This window comes from Helianthus annuus, chromosome 14 (genome assembly GCF_002127325.2).
Source record: "Helianthus annuus cultivar XRQ/B chromosome 14, HanXRQr2.0-SUNRISE, whole genome shotgun sequence".
In the NCBI taxonomy this organism is placed as follows: Eukaryota; Viridiplantae; Streptophyta; class Magnoliopsida; order Asterales; family Asteraceae; genus Helianthus; species Helianthus annuus.
The window spans coordinates 92,964,149-92,981,514 of record NC_035446.2 but is presented as its reverse complement, the minus strand read 5'-3'; the positions used below and the strand labels follow the sequence as shown (position 1 = coordinate 92,981,514).

The 17,366-nt window shown below is 34.8% G+C and overlaps 1 pseudogene; it reads left to right on the top strand.

The window, feature by feature from the left end:
• Positions 1-1,443: 1,443 nt before the first annotated feature.
• LOC110905594 lies at positions 1,444-2,697 on the top strand (annotated as a pseudogene).
• Positions 2,698-17,366: the final 14,669 nt, after the last annotated feature.

Sequence of the window (17,366 nt, the reverse complement as noted above, 5' to 3'; positions counted from 1 at the left end):
TTTTATAAAAATAAAATCTACATAAACCTCTAAATTTTATAAAACTAAAATGCTGGTGACCTTATTGAAAAAGGTCAAATAAAAAATCTTATCATATGTACCAAATTTGTAATTTATCTTCTACTCTTTTAAATTCGCTCTAAGGAAAAACATAAGCCAGTGCCCCCCCCCCCCCCATCAAACAACGTATCGTTACTAAACCTTAAAGTTACCAACCAAATTGTAATTATAATGCTATGAACCAAAAGTTTCATTACTCAAGCCACTAAGAATAAGTATTAGTTGTATTCGATTGTTATGTATTGCACACCAATGACGTTTTCTCTTTATAAAACGGATTTATATAAAGAAGCTGTAAATTAATTTATGTCATAATTTATAAAATTTAAAACATCCTTCATCTTAACAGAAAAAATAAATTGAGTTAGTGATTTGAATGAAAATTTATAAAAATGACGTGACAAAACTATTAATTTTTTTATTCTAAAAACTCTATGTATATTCTTTTTTATTATATATGTAACAAAAATAAATAAATAAAAGAAATTAAAAAGGGTTTTAGTAAATTGCCAAAATCGTCCCTGTGGTTTATATTTGTCAGTTTCATCCAAATATCTTCAACTTATATTACGGAACTCGTTAACCACAAACTTGTGGTGTAAAAAACTACACGCACGACATTTTTTTTAAATTATTTTTTTACGAATGTGTTTATAATACATGCGTCTACGTTTTTGAAAAAAAAAATTGGTCCACCTCGCCCCGTACGGTGTGGTTCTCGCGGTTCTTACAACTCGAGGTGGTTCTCATTCTAGCGGTCCCCTATATATATATATATTGTTGTTGTTGAGCAACGATAAATAGTAACTTTAAATTTATAATAATATATAGTTTTATTTTAATATTTGGCTAAATTGCGAATTTCTGTTTTAGTTTATAAACATCCTTCGCCTTAATAGAAAAATTAACTTAGTTAGTGGCTGGATGAAAATTTATAAAAATTATGTGACAAAGCTATTATTTTTTTCATATAAAAATTGCATGTACATTCTTTTTTATTATATATGTAACAAAATTAATTAAATAAAAGAAATTTAAAAGAGTTTGAATAAATTGCCAAAATCGTCCCTATGGTTTTATATATGCCAGTTTTATCCAAATATCCTCAACTTTACAGAAAAAATAAACCAAGTTAGTGGCTTGGATGAAAATGGCAAAAAGTTACAAACGTTGGGGGCAATTTGGTACAAAAGTATCATTTTGCACGAAAATGGCAAACCTACCCAAACCTCAGGGACGATTTTGGCAATTAACTCCTATTTTTTTTACCACTTCCACAAGTACCCACTTTGCTTTTCCAACAAGCAAAATACTTGGGATCATCTACAACATACTCGGAACCATAAAGTTGTTATACACCTTTGCTACATTTAAAATTGAAATCACCCAAATATACCTCTGCGTGAGTAAATTGTAATTTTTTGTTTCATTGCTTACACATGTATGAAGGCAAGGAAGAGGTAAACGTATTCCAAACCGTGAAGTTATACGCCTTTGAACTTGCTTGTCTTTTATTTATGAGCCTTGAGGAGCCAAACCACATTGCAAAGCTCTCTTCCTTGTTCAACATATTTTTGAAAGGATTCCTCGAGCTGCCTCTAAATTTCCCAGGGACGCGCTTTTATAGCGCTAATAATGCAGCAAATGCCATTAGGACGGAACTCATGATGATTGTCAAGGCAAGAAGAATGGAACTTGAAGAAGGAAAGGTTTCATCTTCACAAGACCTCTTATCACATTTTCTTACATTTTCAGACGAAAATGGCAGAAAGATATCGCAAACAACATCTTGTTACTTCTCTTTGCTGGTCATGACACCTCTACTGTTTCTATCACTTTGCTCATCAAGAGTCTTGGTGAACACCCTGATGTTTATGACAAGCTGTTGAAAGGTTAGTTATATATTTATGCATTTTATATATAGCAAGTATACTTCACTAGCCATAAGCTTTTTGATCAATTCATTTGACACATGTTTTTGGATCAAGTTTTAATGAATAGTTGACAAATGACACATTTTTTAGAGCAATTAGAGATTTCTAAGGCAAAAGAAGCGGGGGAATTGCTGAATTGGGATGACATACAAAAGATGAGATACTCTTGGAATGTAGTATCTGAACTTATGAGACTAAATCCACATGCCACTGGAGCCTTTAGAGAGGCCTTGGTGGATATAGAGTATGCAAGTTATACTATCCCCAAAGGATGGAAGGTAATAAACTTCATAGCTTTGTTTTAGTAAATAAAACTTACTTCATATGAAAATAAATACAAATAAAAACCTATAATGTTGAATAAAGCTGACGTTGTCATGCTTTCATGATGCATTATAAGATATACTTGAGTGTTGCATCAACACATAAGGACATGGCTAACTTTGAGGATGTGACACGGTTCGATCCATCAAGGTTTGAAGGCGCAGGACCAACTCCATTCACATATGTGCCATTTGGTGGGGGTCCTAGGATGTGTTTAGGGAAAGAATTTGCCCGAATGAAAGTACTTGCGTTCCTTCACAACATCATAACCAATTTCAAATGGGAAGTGTTGAAACCTGATGAGAAAATTGAATATGGTCCCATGCCTACTCTAGTAAAAGGGCTTCTGATTCGTCTCCATCCTCATCATATTGAATAATTTTAGCATGAATGGATTATGGATGTCCCGGATAATTATACATTATTCATGTTTTGATTTGCATGTGGGAAGTCATATGTTGGATATTGGATATTTGGTGAATGTGTAAGAATATATTTTTATATTAAGTATAATGTATGGCCATTATTATCATTTATCTAATAATTGATCATTGACCTAATTATCCCTATATCATTAATTGGTAAATATTTGATGGATGTATTTACCCTTAGTAGATAAAAATAGGGTTTCCCCTTGGGTGTATATGAATAGAGATTATTAGAGAGGGTTTATATTAAGACAATTATAATAACATCATCACTATCAATTGCCCCCCCCCTCATAATTGTGTTCTTCAAGAACACCTAAACCCATCAAAATTGTACACCCTAAAGGGGAACTCGACCAATCTGACGAACATGACGTGTACTTCATTCTCTGATGTGGTTGCTGGCTAATCAGGTACACACGTCTTATTTTATTGTTCATGATTGAATTTATTTAATTAGGTTTTATGTTTACTTATGTTCTACTGATATAATCAACATGTGGTATCAGAGCGTATGTTGATTATATCAATTCAATCATAAAACCTAATCTATGATTTTTGAAATAAAATTTATTAAGAATTGATATTATTGTATTTGATTTATATTATTTGATTTATATTCCACTAAAAGAAATTTTCTTACTTGGCATAATTTGCAAACCTTCAAACTGTTGCTAGAAAAAAAAAATGGAAAAAGCACCATTAAGTTTTAGATCTTTAATGAATCATTGACTTTTTATTGGATTTGGAGATGGTATGCAGCAAATAAATTTTAATATTACAATCTGTTACTTTTTGATCTTCAACAATTTAATTGATTTCCATCTTGTTTTCCAATATTGATGTGTGTTATTTTTTCACTTTTGAATAGAAAGAATATTATTTACATAATAATGATATCATTCAACAAAGCATTGATTCACCTATTTGCATGTTGATTTGAATTAATTATAAATGTGTTAATATCGATTTGAATTCGGATATAACTGTGTTTCCTAAAATTTCGTAACTTTGCCTCCAAGTTTGCATAATATATTTTAATTAATTTTAAAATCACAAACTAGGTTTGGATATACTTAAACACCTTAAATTTCGAAGTCCAAATCTTATCATGTTTTAGTTGTCGTTTATCAGTTTACGGATTAAATTTACGGGTTTTAAAGTTTATGTTTTTGGATTAAAATCTGTGAGATCAATAATTTACGAGAACTAACAATTATTCTCGAGAGCTCACATTATCGAGAACTAATAATCATTTATTGAGAATTCATCATTTGTAGAGAACTGAGAACTCACAAATCTAGAGAACTCCAAAATTAGAAAACTCAAAATCTCATAAAACTTGAGATTTCATAAGAATACTAGAGAACTCATTTAGTAAACTGATTCCGTAAGCAATTACTATTGAATAGCTTAACTTGAATGAACTTCTGATGTGTCACTTCTAGCCTAAGAAGCTATGTTAATTATACCTTACAAACGTGAATGTCTCATTTCTAGCCAAAGCTGATTTAATTCATTCATGTTTAGCATACATAACAAGTGCATAACTAAGGTAATTGTCTCATTTTTGGCCAAAGCTTATTTGTCACAATTACTTTGCACACATGCTTAGATGATTACACTACTGCCCAAAGGTGATTTGTCTTCATTTAAATAGAATTTTTCAAATTACTCTATTATTTTGATGTTAGTAATAGACATATCACAACTTCTTCAAATTATGATCAATTTTATTTGCCTTAATTTTAGTACCCATAACTTTACTCACTATAACTTTCTTTTATAAATCAGTAGAATCCACTCTAATTCCTAAACATAAAATGTTTTGGTTTATTTAAAGTTTCTATAGGATTAGCTCTCTAACAAAATGTTATCACCAAAGTTATTCCAGATTAAGTTTTTCCTAAGACTAATCTATTATATGTGGAATAATCACAAGAACTCCTGAGATGCATGCCTAAGTGGCATTCATGAATACATCATAATGTACAGTACCATGACCCATAAAATTAAGGGCTTACGCATGGAAATAAGTACATTTTCCAGTACATTACATGCTAAAATTTTCACTTGTACAATTTGATACCTTATAAATCAACTATAACACTCAAAAGTACCAAAGTTAAATGAGTGTGTTGATAAGCAACATATATACAAAGAAATAAATGTTTGAAACTGGAAAATAAGATGTTATTCACCTTACAACCACTAAAACCTTAAAAGAGGATTGTTCTAAGGTCCATAGTCAAAATACAAGTACAAAATTCCAACTCTAAGGTTCCTCAAGGGAGAATCTCACTGCATAATTATGCCATTAGACTAGGCATAAGCAACGAGACTATCCATTATTCAAAAGAACAGTTGGATAAATTAATTAGATAGTCACCTACCAATGATATTTAAGTCTGCTAATCTTAATATTCCAGTTAACACATGATTAGTTGACTCTAGTTCTATACGTTTTCGTACCAGAATCAAACAAATAACTAACATGAGAGTTAGTGACAAAATTAAATGTTAAGGATGTAAGAACCATAATAAGCAGTCTTCTAAAAAAGCTTTTCGATACCTTACATATTCTGAAGATTAATCAGAATACAGTATCAATACTTAGGCTATGTTATGAAGGATGTGAGGTTTGCATAACCAACATAAAGTCACACTTACCTTAAACTCTCGTATTATTTGTTCTCAATGTCTGGATAGAAACATTAGTAAGATGAAACTAGATGATACCTTACACTTTCACAACTTTTGTTATCATGCAAATGAGAATTTGACAAAAGGAAAACGAGACCGACAAATTTCATCCATTGTAACTGAAATTCATGAGAAATCATGATATGGTTAATGAGGATGATTTTTCATCTAATCTCATTCTAAGTGATTTTAAATCATGATGTGAAAAGTCCTAAAATATTACTTGGCTTAAGTATGGGTCCACCAGAAGTTATTCATTGACATTCATGGAACTTATTCAAAATGGAATATTCAGACACAAATCATTTATCATTTAAAGACTATCCACTTGTATCTAAATTTGTCTCATATGGCCCACGGTCTTAAAGAAATCTATTCATATATATACTTAATATGATTTCTATTAAATATGTTCTTAAGCTTCTTATGACATGTTGACACATTAAGGAAATCAAATAAAGTCTAACATATGTATAAAAGGTTCCCACATCACGTACCTTATTGAAACTTCTCTTGTAGTATTTATAAAGATATCAAAGGTCAGTGGGAGCATTAAGTGTCTTAATAATAACTTGCAATAGTTGCAAGAGGTGGGGGAGTGAAAACTTCATATTACTTCAATTTACATCTCTTGTACAAGACACTGCTCCATCTCGACATTGTTCCATCAAAACTTGTCTTCTTAAAATCAAATGCTACTCTTACAAAAGTTTCATTGTTGCTTGATTGTGGGCACACTTAGATTTCTTACCTAAACTAACATAATCCTCGTTTTTCTAAATTAGAATTTGTTGGTCGTTACATATTGACCCTAAGCATGCTGAGTTCCTAAAGATTTCTAAGGTCAATGGGAGCAGTCAGAGTCCTTATCATGACTTGCAAGGAATACAAGAGGCGGGGGGAAGAGAGTCATTAAATTTTACTCTGAATTTAACTCCGATTACACCTCTTGTACACCATACTGCACCAGCTCTTACAAACTTAGAATCCTAAAAATGATAGCAACCTAACCAAGAGCTAATTCATAAAACTGAAACTTCTAATAAACTCAATAATCAACTCAGGAGGTCATCTAGGTTTAAAAACCTATTACTTTGATGATTACATAATCTCCCTAATTGAAGTTGAAATGGATTTTGGAAAAGTTTTCTGATCCTATCTCTTCTAATTAAACCATTAGCATCAATCAATCGTCTAAATGGAATAAAGATGTTTTCTAGTAAAACTGATTTTATGTGTTCATATAACGTTTGGGATTTGATTGAATTACCCGAGAGTATTCATAACTAAACCAAATCGTGATATAAGCATTAAGACACGAAGAATCATAATTGATTGTCAAAAACTCATACTCAGGAAGAGATAAATTATCAAAGAATCATTCTACCTATCTTATAGAAGATTTCTTTGAGGATCATCACTGTTCTAGTAGCTTATAATATTTTGAGCTACATTAAATGAACATTAAAACAATTTTCCCTAAACAACCGACTTACATATTTACATGTTCATTAGATAACAACCTGAAAGTTCTGAACTGAAGGTTAAGAACACTTTATTTGTAAGCCAATAAAATCCATGTATGGGTTAATGCAAACATCATAATGTGATGAAATCTTAAAGCAATTATTTTCATCAAGAATCAAGTGGATTAATGTACCTACCTTATAATGAGTGGAAGCAACTGAAATAAACTTGTCTCTATATAGATGATATTATTTTGAAAAGTATATGTTACATAAGTCAAAACATTATTAACACAAAATTTGACATAATAGATCTCAGAGATATCTCTTACGTGATAGATATCATAACATACCGAGATAAACCCAGTGGGACATTAGTTTCGTTCCATAAGTTTAACCTTAAATGTGTCCCTACATATGTAACAAATAATATTGCTCTCCTTTAGAGAATAATAGGATAAATGAGATTATTTCCTTACGCTTCATTAATTAGAAGCCTTATGTAAGTTTAAATCTATACTCGTTTAGATATTACTCACATTGCAACACTAGATATGTCTAGATTAATGTGAAGCATTTAATAGAGTATTACAATATCTTTAAAAGAAACGAGAGGCTATAATTTAAAGAAGAAGTGAGAACTCAAACTGGTTGATTACTCTAACCTTGTAATATTGAAAGATAACAAAATGTTATTTCGGGTATATCCTTATGTCAGTAGACAAAACTTATCTCGTGGACGAGTCATAATAAACTGACAATAACAACCTATGTTATAATGACATGATATGTTGTTGATCACAAAGCAATAGTCACTAAATGTTGTTGAAAATTTATCAGTGGACTCATAAGTTTATTAACTCTATATAATTTATATAGTGAAGACTTGTTGTGATAAAGTCAGCTACCATGTCTCCTTGAACAGTAACAGTTCGAGAGGTGCTGCATTAAATTTCGATACGAAATTAATTATTCGTTTATGAACGAAATGAGGAAACTAAAGCTTTGTATCGAATACATTCTAGATATGCTTATGGATCCAATAACAAAAGGTCAATCACCCATCAATATTATGTAAGCGCTTATAATAATGACAGGTTTTATTGATGACCATGTACAACTGCATATAAGGAGTACAAATCCTTCAAACAATGGCAAATTGGAAAATAATAATCCCATCTTTCTGAAATTCGCCGATAATAATCCCAAGTCAGTTATTAGCCAATAATAATCCGAACTCGTCCAATTTTTTTGTAAAATAGTCTGCCGTTAAAATAGTTAACTGATGTGTGTAAAATGCAACATATAAATTACATCAAATGAGGCATAAAACTAACCCTTTTTAAGTACTAATGTTGGAAAAAGTGTATTTCTGTCTTCCTTTTGTATTTTCAGGATTAAATGAGCTCAAATTAACAAAAGAAGCAAAAAGACAGCTAAATCTAACATAAATACAAGAAAGGGAACAAAAGTGGACTGCCCGACCCCTCGACAGCATCCTCCCAAGCAAAACAGAGAAAGCAGAAGACTGAACACGCCCCATGCTCAGTGAGCACGGGGCCGTGCCCAAGAAGCAGCAGAAAAGACAAACCTGTAGAAGCTTCTATTGCTCACCACGGGGCCGTGCCCAGTGAACACGGGGGCGTGGCCAAAGTACTACATGCGCATTAATTGTAATTGCGAATTACAATTAATAAAGAGAGATAGTGTCAGACGGGCACGGGGCCGTGTCCAGCGGACACGGGGCCGTGCCCAAGCTTCTGTTCAACCTATAAATAGGAGTGCTTGGAGCCATTGCAACTCATCCCTTGGCACACCACCTTTCTCACACTTCATCCACCATCCACCACCATCACAACACCATCATCCACCATCATCATCCATTGTCCATCATAGAGTGTGTGAGTCGTCTCGGGATCCAAGATTGATCGTAAGAGTTCTTGACAATCAAGGCCATGTTTGCCTAAGTCTCTTACATCACTTGGTGAAGACAAGTGTTTAGTATAATACTTTTTATTTTTAATCTTTTGCACTTCTTAATTGGTTTTGTATTAATGACTTTAATAACTAGTTTCTTATGTTGAAGGTGATTCTTCCTTATCATTTGTCCGTGGTGTCTTGGCATTATTTTACTATCTATATAAAATAAAAGATTTTCACCATTGATATCTCCAAGGTCTATATGGAGGTATGTTGGCTACCTGGTCGAGGGTTAAGGGAACGGTTTGGTAAGGGTCTTGCCCTTGTTTAGCGTTTAGAGGTCCTGCAAGGGACCTGGGTCAAATTTAGTAGGACCTCCTTCAATACCCAAAGGTATTGGATGGCGGGGGTCCAAACTCTTTGATCCCCTCATAAGTTAACTACTATTAATACTATAACCCGACTATTTAGGACTGTATCCCTGCTGACTCAGACTACTTAGTCGAGGGTAACGTCACCTCCAAAAGAGGGGCCTACCATAATTTGCATTAATAACTTAATTAATTATCTTTCAATAATCCGACCCTTTAGGATTGTATCCTTGCTGACTCAAACTACTGGGTTGAGGGTAACGTCTCCTTCAAAAGAGGGGCCTGCTACAATAACTAAGATAATCTCTTAAACAAGTGCAAAAGTGCGAAAATAATCAAAGGTTATACTAACACACGAGTCGGATCCAAGTGATTCATCTTGTCTATCTGTTTTTATTTTTATTTTTCAGCATTTAGTTAGTTTTAGTTTCTTAGTTTAAAAATCTTTTTCTAACATTTTGATTTGATTAGACGTTGAGGATAAACCGGTACTAAAAGCTCTTGTGTCCTTGGAAGACCTCGGTATCTTACCAACACTATACTACGTCCACGATGGGTGTACTTGCCCATATGTGTGTTTAGTGTTAGTAAATATCGTGTTTTATAAATTTAAAACTTGGCTAATGTGTAAAAAGGGCTTAAAATATATACCTAAAACATATTACACCGAACACGCATCAAGTTTTTGGCGCCGTTGCCGGGGACACAAGGATTTTAAGAAAGCTTAAAATCGACGGCCTAATCATTTTTTCAAATCCTTTTTAAAACGCGCGCACATTTTTCTGCATTTTAGTTTAGCTTGCATTTACAGTAGCCTGAACACGGGGCCGTGCTCACCGAACACGCCCCCGTGCTGCACATTTTTAGTTAGATACCCAGATACAGAGTCTGAACTCGGGGCCGTGCTCGCCGTACACGCCCCCGTGTCCAACGAGACCAGTAACTTTAATTAAAACGCCCAGATACAGACCCTGAACACAGGGCCGTGTCTACTGAACACGGGGCCGTGTCCAGCTTCTGTTTCCGTCTTTGTTTTTGTTTTCTGGTCCCGAGACTCAGTTGTGGTCTGTTGAGTGATTCTTATGGATCAATACTTAGGAGGCTACAACTACACCTATGAGGAGGATGATTATATGGGAGACTATTGCACTAATTGTGGTAACCCGCACTCGGTACAATATTGTAACTTATTTCAACCATCCAATTCATACAACTATTATGAGGAGCCCAGGTACGAGCCATCGACTTCATACACATCCTATGAAGACCAAAGGTATGAACCTTCTCCCTCATACTCATATTTTGATGAACCAAGGTATGAACCTTCATACTCATACTTTGAAGACTCAAGATATGAGCCACCACCTTCATACACTTATTATGAGGAATCATGGCGTGAACAACCCACCTCATATGAGTACTATGAAGAACAAAATTTCGACCCTTATTCATCATATACTTACCATGAAGAACAATGGTGTGAACCATCTACTTCATATGGGTACTATGAGGAACTAAGGATCAAACAACCGGATTCAAGCTTTGAGGATCCCGATCCTTACTCTATCACCGACATAGCCGATAGGATAATAGAAAACCTTAAATTTATCGAAAGATGCATAAAAGAATCTCGCGCAAGGGAAGAGGAGTCCTGCGTGAGAGAAGAATCAAAAAAGGAAGAAACGATAATTGAGAAATTAAAAATGGAAGAACAAATAAGTGAAAAACCGACACATGAGCTAAATAACGAAAGAGGTGAGGCCGATAACGTTAAAATACAAGAAGAGTCTAATTTTGAAGAAATTAATCTCTTGTCACCTTCTTTTGAAAATCATTGTTTAGTAACCACTCATGCTAAGTTTTTAAAAGAGTTAAACACTAACACTAAAATTGAAGAAATGGTAAGTGTTAAGTTAACTAATGATCAAACTTCACTAGTAAAAGAAGATCCTTTTGAAATTAACATTACACCGGTTCCATGTTTTTTTCAAAATTCATTTATTAGTAATGTCACCATTGATAAAGATCTTTGTGTTAACATAATGCCTAACTACATTTTTGAAAAATTAAGTATTAGTGATTTTTCTCCACTTCAAATACCCATTTTTCTATCTAATCGGAAAGTAATAAAAACAATCGGTGTGGTTGAGGATGTTTTGGTTCAAACAAATCAAATGGTTATTCCGACCGATTTTGTCATCCTCGATGACGCTCCTCTAGTCTTGGGAAAACCTTTTGTAAAAACTCATGAAGCTTTGAAAAACCGGAAGTTTAACAATCTACCTCTTCAGTTAGGGGCATTCAAAAGGAGCATAGATCTTGAGCGTTCAATGAAATATCCTTTTGGCAATAATGACCCCCTAATTGAAGATGAAGATGAGCCACCCGATATAACTGAAGAAGTTGACCACTTTGTTGAAGAAGAGGTCGCCATAGAACAAACCTTTAAAGTTCTTGACCTAGATGAGACACAAAATAAGGTGTCTCCTAAAGACCCACCCATTGAGCTCAAAGAACTTCCGAAAGGTTTGGAATATGCTTTTCTAGACAAAGATGGTAATTTACCTGTAATTATTTCGTCTAAATTAAGTAGCATAGAAAAAGAAAAATTAATCAATCTTCTTAGAAAACACAAAAATGCGATCGCTTGGAAGCTTATAGATATCAAAGGAATAAGTCCTTCCATGTGCACGCACAAAATTTTAATGAACGATAACTACAAAACAGTAATACAACCACAACGTAGAGTAAATCCCAATGTGTAAGAAGTGGTTAAAAATGAGGTCATCAAACTACTTGACGCCGGACTAATCTATCCTATCTCCGATAGTCCATGGGTAAGTCCCGTCCAAGTAGTCCCGAAGAAAGGAGGTATGACGGTAATAACTAATGAAAAGAATGAATTAATACCAAGAAGACGTCACAGGATGGAGAGTTTGTATAGACTATAGACGATTAAATGAAGCAACGAGGAAAGATCACTTTCCTTTACCCTTCATTGATCAAATGTTAGAACGACTATCCGGTCATAAATTTTACTGTTTCTTGGATGGTTTTTCAGGTTACTTTGAAATTCCAATAGCACCTGAAGACCAAGAAAAGACGACTTTCACATGCCCCTACAGAACTTTTGCCTATCACGCATGCCGTTCGGTCTATGTAATGCACCTGCAACATTCCAACGTTGTATGGTGGCCATTTTCCATGATATGATAGAAAAAACAATGGAAGTCTTTATGGATGACTTTTCTATCTTTGGAGATTCATATGACCAATACCTCGATAACCTCGAACGAATGCTATCCCGATGTGAGGAAACTAACCTCGCCCTTAACTGAGAAAAATGCCATTTCATGGTAACAGAGGGAACAGTACTCGGTCACAAAATCTCGAGCGAAGGAATGGAAGTTGATCGAGCAAAAGTATACACTATTTCTCGATTACCTCCACCCTCCTCCGTTAGAGCAATCAGAAGTTTCCTAGGGCATGCCGGATTTTATAGAAGGTTTATCAAGGACTTTTCAAAAATTTCAAGACCTCTAACAAAGTTACTTGAAAAAGATGCACCTTTCATCTTTGACAAGGATTGCAATCAAGCATTTCTAACCCTCAAGGAAATGCTAGTCAATGCACCTATCATGATAGCACCTGATTGGAAATTACCTTTCGAAATCATGTGTGATGCAAGTGACTTTGCTGTTGGAGCAGTCTTGGGACAAAGAAAAGAAAAGCATTTCCCCCAATTTATTATGCTAGTAAAACACTTAATGATGCACAAGAAAATTACACAACTACTGAAAAAAAGTTACTAGCTGTGGTATTTGCTTTTGATAAATTCTGTTCTTACCTTGTTCTTTCTAAAACTGTAGTCTATACAGATCATGCAGCTGTCCGATACCTCTTCAAGAAACAAGACGCAAAACCACGTTTGATCAGATGGATTCTACTCCTCCAAGAATTTGATATTGAAATCAAAGACAAAAGAGGAGCAGAAAACACTGCTGCAGATCATCTTTCACGCCTAGAAGACCCAGCTTTGGAGGCAACCAGGGACGAACAGATCAACGAAAAATTTCTAACAGAATCCTTGGAAATGGTGGAAAGCAGACAAGAACCATGGTATGCCGACTATGCTAATTACTTAGCTAGCGGTATAGTCACCAAAGGATGGCCACATCATCAAAGAAAGAAATTCTTTGCCAATGTAAAGCATTACTTTTGGGAAGACCCTTATCTTTTCAAAATGTGTGCTGACCAACTCATCCGAAGGTGTGTCCATGATGGCGAAGCAAGAAGAATTCTCCACCATTGTCATGAAGGTCCATATGGAAGACATCATGGTGCCGCTAGTACCGCACGAAAGGTATTTGATTCAGGATTTTATTGGCCAACCATTTACAAAGCTGCGCAAGATCTTGTAAGGACATGTGATGCTTGCCAAAGATCAGGTAATATTTCTTCCAAAAACGAAATGCCTCAAAACGGCATTCTCGTTTGTGAAATTTTTGATGTGTGGGACTCGAATTCATGGGACCCTTCCCACCGTCAAAAGGAAACAAATATATACTTGTGGCGGTTGATTACTTGTCTAAATGGGCCGAGGCCGAAGCTCTTCCAACAAACGATGGAAGAGTAGTGGTAAGATTTCTGAAAAAAATATTCTCTCGTTTTGGAACACCTAAAGCTTTGATAAGTGATAGAGGTACCCATTTTTGCAATCACCAACTCGAAAAAATCTTAACAAGATATGGGGTCAATCACCGGGTCTCAACGGCATATCACCCTCAAACAAATGGACAAGCCGAAGTGACTAACAGAGGTTTAAAACAAATACTTGAAAAAACCGTAGGTTTAAATAAAAAGGAATTGGCTGATAAACTAGATGATGCTTTATGGGCCTTTCGAACTGCTTATAAAACCACTATAGGCACAACCCCGTATAAGCTCGTCTATGGAAAAAGTGGTCATTTGCCAGTAGAAATAGCTCACAAAGCCTACTAGGCAATAAAAAGTGTAAACCTAGACTTAGAAACTGCAGGTAAAAATCGATTTTGTCAAATGAATGAATTAGACGAACTAAGGAATTATGCATACTCTAACTCTGAAATTTATAAGGAAAGAATGAAAAGTTTGCATGAAAAATATATTAAACCTAATGAATTTCGAGTAGGGGACCAAGTTCTGTTGTTTAATTCACGACTTCGATTATTTCCGGGTAAACTAAAATCTAGGTGGTCAGGACCTTTTTCCATCACCCATATTTTTCCTCACGGTGCAGTAGAAATTAAAGCTTGGAATGGGATTCCATTCAAAGTCAATGGCCAACGGCTAAAACTCTATCGAGGATCCATTGAGGATGAGGAAGAAGAGATCTCGCTTCAAACGGTCAACGAATAAAAAACATCCACATCATACCTGGTATGTTACGAACAAGTGAGTATACATCGAAAGCGGTAAGTCTTTTAACCATGCTTATTGGGAAAAACGGGCACTCACACGAGCACAAAAAAAAATTTAAACTTTGCTCGGCACGGGGCCGTGTCCGCTGGTGTTGGACCCAGTATGGCCTTAACAACTTCTTTTTACGTAATATGGCAAGTGATTTCAGTATATGTGAAAAAGATGTGCGGAAATGGAAATCGGACTTTCAAGAAACAAGACCTACAGAATTATCAAGTTTATATCACTTTGAAACAAATTAGTTTAACAAGGTGATTGTAAGATTATTATCTAATACAAATGAATCTTGATTTCTGTGGGTGAGAAGAGCACTTGGATTTGAGTGTATGTATGTGAATGCTAAGCTTCAAACTCAAGTATCTTCTGCCTCTCGAGCCTTCTATTTATAGACGGCTGTGGGCATGAATAAACAATTGTTTATTCATGCAATAAGTCCTGCATAAAGTAGCAATTTGACATATTCATTGAATCCATCGTTCAAGTTGCATTTGTAATCATGAAAACCAATAATGTCATGCTTCGGTCATGGGTGGCAGGATAGAGTTGTGATTTTAGACAAGTGGGTCTGTCATCAGAATTTCTGATAAGCCACTTCATCAGAAACTCTGGTGAACAAATCATCAGAAAGTTCGATGATCAGAATTTGTCAGAAACTGATGATATTTCATCAGAAATATCATCAGATCCATCAGAAACGACCTTCTCTGATAATCCAAATCAACTCTTTATCAACTTGAGATTCTTTATAGTAGATACTTTGCTTTTCGGTTGTCCCAACTGTTTTTCTTCATCTTGCTATGTTCTTCAGGACTGTTATCTTCTTCAGAGATCCAGTTGATTGAGATTTTCTTCAATACTTAGAAATAAAGTTTCCTAACAGTTTCCCCCTAAGTATTGTAAGAAAATGAACTATCTCATGAAAAAAAATTTCCAAACAGTGGAAACTTAATACTTGCAAAATTTAAACCAGTTACTAGAGTTTTTGAAAAATAAATTACATAAAAGATAAAAGTAAACTATTTCTAATTCAGCTTCACTCTCTTATGCATATCTCCTGTCTTTATCTTCTTTTTGTAGGAGATGTATTTGTTGCAGCTGTCATACATGTCTTTATACCATCCTCTTGCTTGAATCCATTCTTCAATCATTTGCTCAATTTCTTTCCTGCTTCCTTCCAAGTTCTTTTCTATCTTTTGAAGATGTTCATGTCTTCTGTTCATGGTTCTTAAGATATACCTCAGGGTCTGATTTGAATACTTACAGATGTCCACACTTCTGAACAGAGCTTTGTTATTGTCTTGATCTCTGAAGATTACACCATATTCGTGTTCTCCATCTTTGCTTGTTTGCATTATGATGTCTCCAGATCTTGCATCATCTAGTATTTCTAAGGGAACTTTTGTCTTAGGTGATCTAAAATACACCTTCTTGTTGTGCACATGCTCATAATTTATGCATAGATCAAAGTCTGAAAAAGCCATCCTTTCAAATAGCAGTATTCCAGCTTTTGATATGTCATTTAATGCCCTTCTGACCTCTTGGTTATTTTTCTTTTCCTTTTCATAGTTATCCTTCATGAACAGAATGTCCAAAGGATGCAACTGGTCATCTATTTCTTCATCAGTCACTTTTTGTTCATCCCCCTTTTCTCTTTGAAGTGTGTATCTGTTTAGTACAAACGTTCCCCCTATATCATCAGTTGCTACTTTCACTTCTTCTACCTTTAGAATTCTCTTTGCCGGATTTTCATTGTGCTTGTGAATGCTGTAAGGTCCTCTTTTCAGTCTTTCTTCTCTTAAGCCCAGCCTGATAGGAGATAGTGATCTTGGTATTTCATCTTCCTTTGTCAAGTAGTAGCTTACCAGATTGTATTCAGGGAATATCATTACATCTCTGGCAATTTCTTTGACCATGATAGACTTGGATTCTGAGATTTTCCTCTTAACAATTTTTGACTTTGCTTCAGACTCTCCTTCCTCTTCCCATTACTTCATTGTTTGTATATTCATGTATTTGCTTATTCTGAATCATCAGATATTGTTGGATTTGGAACAGCAGCCAGCATCTTCAAATTTGTAATTACATGAGGTTTTGCCGCTGTTAATCTTTTCAGCATTTCTTCTTTTGGAATATTTGGAGGTGGTCCCATCACTGTGGTATCAGCTTTGGTGATTGGTGTGGTTGTTGATTGTTGAGGAGTTGAACTTCGAGCCTTCTGATGTGAACTTGAATCAGGAATTTGCTTCATGAGTTTTTGAGGATCCACTTTAGCTAAACTTGCAACATTGAATTGCATTCTCTCCATTAGTTGTTGTGTTTCCCTCATCAGTTTTGAGTTGTTGGCCATGTTCTTTTGAGATTGGTTGAATTCATCTTGAGCTTTCTTCTGGTTTTCAGCCCATTCCTTTGACAGCTTCTCAAGGGCATCTGTGATACTGTTGTTACTTGCCCTTAGAATGGCAATTTCTTCTTTCAAAACTTTATTTCTACTGCTTGACTGTCTTGACTCCATCACATTCACAACTTGTGTTTTGATCTTTTCTATTTCTGTGAGAATCGTCTAAACTTCTGATGCAGAAATGTTTAGTTCTGGTGCTTTTTCTTTCATCTTCTGAAGGGACTTTAATGCTTCAGAGTTATCATCAGTTTGCTTCTTTATTGCTTCCACTGATTCTGATAATATCTTCATTTCAGCCCTTT